Raw genomic sequence first — 7,205 nt, 5'->3', positions numbered from 1 at the left:
TGTCCATTCTCTCTTAATTTTTCCCCTGAGTTCATTTCAAGATGGCTCTCTTCATGAGGTAGGTCCTAGATTCCTACATTCCAATGGTTTTAGTTTAAGACAAGGATTGCCAATGGGTCAAATGAGGCCCGTTGCTCATTTTTGTAAATAAAGTTTTATTAGAATACAGCTACACCCATTCATTGAAGTATCTATAGTCTATGGATACTTTTGCACTAGAGGCAGCAGCATTGAGTAGCTGCAACACAGACTGAATAGCCCAAAAAGCCTAAAATATTTACCATCCAGCCCTTTACAGAAAAAAGTTTGCCAATCCCTGACCTAAGTGAAAGATCTCTACTTTTGCCATGCATGAGTATAAACTCTCAAAGGACATGTTTGGGACATGATTTTCTCCCTGAATCACTCTCTGGGGCCAGGGATGTAAAAAACTCTGACTGGCCAGTCTTCATCCTGGAACCATCTTTGTGGCTGGGAGCTGGAACTGGGCAGGACACCTTGATGGAAAGCCCCACTGAGGCCAGAGGGAATAGAAGAGCAGCACTTCCCCTGGGGAAAAGCAAAGCACTGTCACCACAGAAAAAGAGAGAAGAATTGCTAGAAAAATCGGGGAAGCCCATTACAAATGAATGAATGAATCAACATAGCTTGGGGTGACAGGCACAAATGAAAACTCCCTGCTTTTCAAAAGCATCCCGTCCCAGAAACTTCACTTCGATACAAGTTTTGGGTCAAACAGCAGATGCTTATTTTCTGGAAGAAGAACTCACCCGGATTCCTGTGATCAAGAATCCCAGCACTCTCACCACTCATCATCATTCTCACCACTGATGATTCAGCAGAGGAAAGAGAAAACAAAATAAAAAAACTATTAATTCTTCAGTTCGAGATATTGCCAAGGGCGGAGGCTGAATTGTTCATGCCTCTTAAGCCAGAGCTATAATCTGAAGCTGGAAATGACCCTTCAGACACTGCCAAGATCCTCCCTTGTCTCTGGTTAAAGGGTTAGAGATGCTACCTCTTTCCCCAGTGGGGCTATGAAGATAACCCAAGTTCAAACAATTTAGACCAGGAATGCACATACCTGGCAGGTGTCACTCCTCCCTCCATGAGTGTGGAAGGCATAGCTAATCAATCACGGGGATTTTTCAACACAGTAGCCATGCAGTCGTTACTAGTTGATATTTATCTCTTTTGGTTAGCCAGAGCCCAGAGTCTTCATCTGGCCACAAAGAAGACCTTGCAGTACCTTCCTCATTCTAAATACCTACCCCCTTGGGAGGATCGCTTGAGCTCATGAGTTCAAGACCAGCCTGGGAGATATTGTGAAAGCCTATCTCTATGAAAAAAAAAATGTTTTGAATTAGCCAGAAGTGATGAGGCACACCTGTAGTCCCTGCTACTCAGGAGGATGATGTGGGAGGATTGCTTGAGCCCAGGAGGTGGAGGGTGCAGTGAGCTGAGATGGCTCCACTGCACTCCGGCATGGACAACAGAGTGAGACCCTGTCTCAAAAAACAAACCAAACCAAAACAAAAAAAACTGCCTAATACCTATTTCTCCATCAATTCCCAGATGTTAACAGTCCTTGTTTCAAAAACATTAAATGAGAAACCAAATGTCCGTCAATGGATGAGTGGATTTAAAAAATGTTTTGTATGCATCTACAAAGGAATACTATTTAGCCTTAAAAATAAAGGGAAGTTGGGCCAGGCGCGGTGGCTCACACCTGTAATCCCAGCACTTTGGGAGGCCAAGGTGGGCGGATCATGAGGTCAAGAGATTGAGACCATCCTGGCTAACACGATGAAACCCTGTCTCTACTAAAAACACAGAAAAAGATTAGCTGGGTATGGTGGCACATGCCTGTAGTCCCAGCTACTCAGGAGACTGAGGCAGGAGGCAAAAGTTGCAGTGAGCTGAGATTGTACCACTGCACTCCAGCCTGGGCAACAGAGCGAGATTCCATCTCAAAAATAAAAATTAAAAATAAAATAAATAAATAATAAATAAAATAATAAATAAATAAATAAATAAAGGAAAGTCAGATACTTGCTACATGAATGAAACTTCCCAAGACATTATGCTAAATGAAATAAGCCAGACGCAAAAGGACAAATATTGTATAATTTGCTTATATGAGGTATCTAGAATAGTCAAATTTGTGGAGACAGAAGGTAAAATAAAGGTTCCCAGGGCCTGGGAGGAGAGAGAATGGGGAGTTCATGTTGAATGGGTGCAGAGTTTTAGATGGATGGTGGTGATGGTTGTACAACAATCTGAATTTGCTTAATGCCACTGAGCTGGACACTTAAAAGTGGCTAAAATGGCAAATTTGATGTTATGTATTTAACAAATAGCTTTCCATTGCCAGCATGATGTTCAGGATCTTTACTGTTCCTGTCCACAATTCCAGCTTTATCCCTCTATTCTTGATATTTGCAATGCTCCTGCCACACATTCAATACTAAAAAAAACATAGTCCACGTTTGTCTGTTTTTATCATCGTCCCTTACTCAAGCTATTTCTGCAGCCTGTGGAGCAGACTGTGGTGTTACACATTCCTTTTTGCCCAGATCTTATAACCCATTCCTCCTTTTTTTTTCCTTTGGGGACTCCTTTTCCACACCACATGACCTCAATATCCTGCAAATCTCACTCTAAACCCACCTTTCTTCTTTAATCCTCATTAAAGTCCTTTGAGGCAGAATTCATCTCACTTTTCATGCTTTCCCATAGCACCTTGCTTTATGAGCTCATCTGTTTGCCTTGTTCTAAGAGAGACGTTGTGTTTGTCTTTCTCCTCCACCCTTTCCTCTTGATAATACAGAATCACACTGAGTTCAGATATGCATGGCCATGAGAAACACGCACCATAATGCCCGTTCAGGAATGAATTCAGAACATTGTTCCCAGGGATTCTCGTGCATAAGCTCACCTAGGAGTGTCTTTCAAACGTAGGTTCTTGCCTCACCCTAGAGATCCCAGTTCAGTTTGTTCAGTGCAGGTGGTTCATGGACCACCCTTTGAGAAACATTGTTCTGGAACCTAAGTCAACGTAAGTTCTAAACTCCAGTCTGTGATAGTATAAGCCGGAGACTGGGGTAAATAGCAATGGGTATTAAGAAGAAAGCTGCAATATGTACCTAAATGTAATATTTCTTTAAATTTCACTGCATTTTTTATTTCATGACCAATCTATTTCTTTCTTTGTTTCATGCAAATAATACTAAATATTGTCATTTCCATAACTAGTTTCTCTCTTCTTTTTTCTTGGCAAGGTCACCAAGGCTGGAGTGTAATGGTGCTATCATGGCTCACTACAGCTTCTGCCTCCTGGGCTCAAGCAATCCTCCTACCTCACTCAACCTCCCAGTAGCTGAGATTACAGACACAGGCTATGTCCATGCTAATTTTTGTACGTTTTGTAGAGCTGGGGTTTCATCAAGTTGTCCAGGCTGGTCTCAAACTCCTGGCCTCAAGTAATCTGCCCACCTCAGTCTCCCAAAGTGCTGGGATTACAGGCATGAGTCACAATGCCTGGCCTTGTTTTTCTATAATAGTAGAATTGTGAGATTCTCCCTGAGGTTGTCACTTTCTACTCGATTAGCCACACCTAGGCTATTTTAACCACCATGATAAACCATGGGTAAGTACCACCATCCATATGAAGAGAGCAACCTGATTTGTAGGCATAGCGCGTAGGAGGTAACACCCAGCCTCCATTCGTGCTTTCAACTAATATCTACCCAGCACCGTGCCATGGAAATGTACCCTGAGAAGGTAGATAAATAAAAGATTGAATAATCTGCCAGTTAGAATAGCCAAGCTGATAATCTGGGAGGCTGAACCAAAAGTTGTTGATAAAGTGACTGTCCAGTAAGACGTAAAGGAAGAGGAATACCTCTAACCCACGAATTCACCATGGTCATTCTTATTTCTCATTGCTTGCCTTCTCCAAACCTTTAATTTAACAACCTCAAGGTCTCTTCTTTGACCATCCCTGTACCAATTGTAGTGACTCAAGGAGGGATGCATGCAAATTCATCAGGTTCAAGTCATGTTTCATCCCTGGGGCTGGAAAGGGGAGGCTGGGTCAGTTCTTATCCAACCATAAAGACTAGGAACCAGGGAGGGGCAGTTCCCCAAAGGAAAATGCTTTGCGATAATCAGAAGTTAGGGCTGTGTTTGTTAGTTTGGATAAAGAAGCTGTAATATTATATATATACATACATATATATATATATATATGATGGAATACTATTCAGTGAGTGGATAAAGAAACTGTGGTATAGATATACGATGAAATATACAGATATACGATGAAATACTACTCATTCCTAAAAAGGAATTAATTAATGGCATTTGCAGCAACCTGGATGAGATTGGAGACTATTATTCTAACTGAAGTAGTTCAGGAATGGAACACCAAACATCGTATGTCCTCACTCCTAAGTGGGAGCTAAGCTATGAGGATGCAAAGGCCTAAGAATGACACAATGGACTTTGAGGACTCAGAGTGAAAAAGTGAGAAGGGGGTGAGGGATAAAAGACTACAAATTGTGTGCAGGGTATACTGCTTGGGTGATGGGTGCACCAAAATCCCACAAATCACCACTAAATAACTTACTCATGTAACCAAACACCTGTTCCCTAATAACCTAAGGAAATAAAAAATTTAAGTTAAAAAAAAAAAGAAGTTAGGGCTAATGCCAGATGACCCCAACAGATTCCCCTTTGCAGAGCTCTCTCTACATTAATAAATCCAGCTGTGTAAACTCATTGCTCCAAGGAATTATGACTCCATTGGGGTCCTTCCGTCCCCATCCCTAGTCCTTGCCCGCCAGCATTTCAGGGCTCTACATTCTGTCCCTGAAATACGCCTACACCTGGCATGACAGGATGAGGAATTAGGAACCGGTTACTGGTAATGGAAGAGGCAGACAGTCTCTGCTTTTTCCCATCACAAACAGGCAACTATGAGAGAGGTCGTTAGAAAAGATGTGATCCCTGAAGAGCTCCCATTTGTAGACCTTTAAATTTTTCCACTGCACCCTGGTATGGCTATTCATTAATATTATTATTATCTTCCATTGACATGAATGGGAGTACTGATTGCTCCTTTCCCACAAATCTCTCCATTGCCATACTCGCTTTTAGACAAATCCCAACCTAAAGGCCAATGATTGACTCTCAATCATTGAGAGTCACAAATCACCACTAACAAATTTACTCATGTAACCAAACACCACCTGTTCCCCAATAACCTAAGGAAATTTTTTTAAAAATTAAGTTACAAAAAGAAGTTAGGGCTAATACTAGATGACCCCAACAGATTCCCCTTTTCCGAGGTCTCTCTACATTACTAAATCCAGCTGTGTAACCTCACTGCTCCAGGGAGTATGACCCCCTTGGGGCCCTTCCCTGGCTCCTAGACTTTATGGTTGGGTGAGAACTGGCCCAGCCTCCCCTTTTCAGCCCCAGAGATGAAACATGGCTTGAACCTGATGAAATTTAGCATTTGTTTTGCCAAATGAATAATGGAAGAGGACTGGAAATAAGGAAGAAGATTGAAGTCCCACAACTGAGCTGCCTGTGCCAAGCTGCCTGCCACCATCTTGGGAACCTTTGCTTCTTTTTATTTCTCTCTGTTGCCCTCCAAGATGCCTTCTTCTGCCTGCCCCACTTCCACATATTCTTATTTCTGGAGCCACACCACTGGTTCCATAGTTTGGGGTAGAGAGAGAGAGAAATCTCTTTGAAATAAAGCATGGCACAGTGAACACAAAGGGCCTATGGAGCCAAACACGCAAGCCCATGCCCTAGTCCTGCCCTTCCTTAGCTGGGTGCCCTTGAGCTGTTACCAATCAATCCTTCAGAGCAGCTTTGGTTGTTTGTTTTTTCAACTTTTATTTTAGGCTCAAGGAGTACATGTGCAGCTCTGTTATGAGTAAATTGTGTGTCACAGAGGCTTGGGGTACCTGTTATTTTGTCACCCAGGTAATAAGCATAGTACTTGATAGGTCGTTTTTTGATCCTCACCCTCCTCCCACCCTCCACCCTCAAGTAGGCCCCGGTATTTGTTGTTTCCTTCTTTGTGCCCATGTGTATTCAATGTCTAGCTCCCTCTTTTAAATGAGAACATGCAGTATTTGGTTTTCTGTTCCTATGTTAGTTTGCTTAGGATAATGGCCTCCAGCTCCATCCATGTTGCTGCAGAGGACATAATCTCGTTACTTTTTATGGAACAGACTCAGTTTTATGGACATAAATGAAGACCATCCAAATATGAACAAGCAAAGGCTATTTATTTGGAGCTTGCTGTAGCAATGGAGTCAGCCACCATTACTTGCATTTGGCAGAGACTCAAAAGCAGACAGAGGACTGGGAAAGTGTCACCGTGGAGAAAAGGGGTGGCTTCAGGTCTGCCTGATCAGAAGCTGTCAACACTGGGAAGCGGTAGGGGAATAATTAGAAGTGGTCATCTTATGTGATTGGTTAGAGGGCATATTTGGCTTTCTCTGGTTGGTCTTAAGTTGGAAATAGGAACAAAAATTAGGGAAGCTGTCAGTTTATTGACCAAGTTTTGACCCTGACCATATTGGGCTGATTTCTGCAGAGGTTGTGCTTTGATTCCTTGGCTGGTGGCTACAGAGGTGCCAGGTCACAGATCTGTTGTCATATATGGTCTGGCCATTGTTCATTTGTATATTCAGTGTCTCCATTTCCTCCCTGGTAAAATGGAAATGAAAATAGTCCTCAACTCATTGGACTGCAGGGAGAACAATAAGGCACGGTTTAAAAACCACTTGGCCTCACATCTGCTATTCATTCATGCATTTGACAAATGTTTTTTCAAGCACATCTTCTTGGTGATGGCAATACTACGAAAAGCAACCAAGTGGACAGACACGGGGACTCACACCTGTAATCCCAGCACTTTGGGAAGCTGAGGTGGGTGGATCACTTAAGATCAGGAGTTCAAGACCAGCCTGGCCAACATGGTGAAACCTCGTCTCTACCAAAAATACAAAAAAAAAAAAAAAAAAAAAAGCCAGGCGTGGTGGCACACGCCTGTAATCCCAGCTACTCGAGAGGCTGAGGTTAGGGAATCGCTTGAACCCAGGAGGCAGAGATTGCAGTGAGCCAAAATCACACCACTGCACTTTAGCCTGGGTGATAGCGTGAGACTCTGTCTCAAAAAA

Source organism: Theropithecus gelada, chromosome 20, assembly GCF_003255815.1.
Source record: "Theropithecus gelada isolate Dixy chromosome 20, Tgel_1.0, whole genome shotgun sequence".
Lineage (NCBI taxonomy): Eukaryota > Metazoa > Chordata > Mammalia > Primates > Cercopithecidae > Theropithecus > Theropithecus gelada.
Note: the sequence above shows the minus strand (reverse complement) of the source record.